Here is a 2,232-nt window from a genome sequence, read left to right on the forward strand (position 1 = left end):
TATTGGATTTCTTTGCATAGAACCGTGGTACATAACTTTTTTCCTGCCACTGGCTAATATTTCTGGGTCTAGAGATCAGACAAAAAACATATATTAAATTTCCTCTGTATTTTGATAAGGCACAACAATAACTAGATGTTTTATCACAAACATAATGAATTTGTTTAGACAGCCAAGAACCCCCAAATGTGTAGGAACAAAAATGGTGCAAAAAAGAAAATATACTTGGTAAATTAAGCAACTGGGCACCTGCATTTTATATATATGTATATTTTTTCAATTAGAGTCAATGTTCAGTATTTTATATTAGTTTCAGCTGTATAGCATAGTGGTTAGGTATTTATATAATTTGTGAAGTGATCCCCTTGACTAAACTATACACAGTTATTATAACATTATTGACTATATTCTCTATGCTGTACTTTACATCCCCGTGACTATTTTGTAACTTCCAATTTATACTTTTTGATCCCTTCACCTTTTACACCCAGGCCCCCAACTCCTCTGCCCTCTGGCAATTAAATCAGTTTGTTCTCTGTAGCTATGAGTCTTTTTCTATTTTGTTTGACCATTTATTTTGTTCTTTAGAGTCCACATATAAGTGAGATCATATGGTATTTATCTTTCTCTGTTTGACTTATTTCACTTAACATAATATGCTCTAGGTCCATCCATGTTGTCTCAAATGGCAAGATTTCATTTTTTTTTATGACTGAGTAATATTTTATTGAATATATGTACCACATCATTTTTATCCAGTCACCTATTGATGGGTTGTTAGGATACTTTCATATCTTTGCTATTGTAAATAGCACTGCAGTGAACATTGGGTACATATATCTATTCAAATTAGTGTTTTGCATTTTTTCAGATAAATACCCATAAGTGGTATTGCTATGTCATAAGGTAATTCTATTTTTAATTTTTTGAGGAACCTCCATACTGTTTTTCATAATGGCTGCTCCAATTTGATATTCCACCAACAGAGCATGACGGTTCTTTTTTTTCCACATCCTTGCCAACACTTGTTGTTTGTTGACTTATTGATGATAGCCATTCTGACAGGAGTGAGGTAATATCTCATTGTATTTCTAATTTGATTTCTGTGATGATTAGTGACACTGATTACACACACACACACACACACACACACACAACTATTAAAACTAACAAATGAATTCAGTAAAATAGCAGAATACAAAATTGTTATTCAGAAATTGGTTATATTTCTATAAACCAATAATGAATTATCAGAAAAGGAAATTAAGAAAATAATCCCGAATTCAACTGCATCAAAAAGAATAAAAGACAATAGCTAGGACTAAATTTACCCAAAGAGGTAGAACACCTGTACTCAGAAAATTATAAGACGTTGAAGAAAGAAACTGAAGATAGAGATAAATGGACGCATGTACCATGCTCATGGATAGGAAGAATTAACATCATTAAAATGTCTGTGTTACCCAAAGCAATCTATAGATTCAGTGCAATACCTATCAAAATATAAATGAAATTTTTTCACAGAACTAGAACAAATAATCCTAAAATTTATATGGACCATGTAAGATCCTGGATAGCCACAGCAATCTTGAGAAAGAAGAATAAAATTGGAGGTATCACAATACCTGATATGAAACTATACTATAAGCCACAGTAATCAAAACAGCATGGTACTGGCTAAAAACAGACACATAGATCAATGGAACAGAATAGAGAGCCCAGAAATAAACCCACACCTATGTAGTCATTTAAACTATGACAAAGGAAGCAAGAATATACAGTAAAGACAGTCTATTCAGTAAATGGTGTTGGGAAAACTGGACAGATACATGCCAAGAAATGAAAGTGGACCACCTTCTTATACCATATACAAGAATAAACTAAAAATGGATTAAATACTTAAATGTAAGATCTGAAATCATGAAACTCCTAGAGGAAAACATAGGCAGTAAACTCTGACATTGCTCTTAGTAATAGTTTTTCTGATCTATCTCCTTGGGCAAGGGAAACAAAAGAGAAAATAAACAAATAGGATTCCATCAAACTAAAACGTTTTTGCACAGCAAAGGGAAGCACCAACAAAATGAAAAGACAACCTACTGAATGAGAGAAGGTATTTGCCAATGATACATCTGACAAGGGGTTAATATTCAAAATTTATAAAGAGCTCATACAACTCAAAACCAATAAAAACCAAACAATCCAATTAAAAAATGGGCAGAGGACCTGAAG

This window comes from Hipposideros armiger, unplaced genomic scaffold (assembly GCF_001890085.2).
Source record: "Hipposideros armiger isolate ML-2016 unplaced genomic scaffold, ASM189008v1 scaffold_338, whole genome shotgun sequence".
In the NCBI taxonomy this organism is placed as follows: Eukaryota; Metazoa; Chordata; class Mammalia; order Chiroptera; family Hipposideridae; genus Hipposideros; species Hipposideros armiger.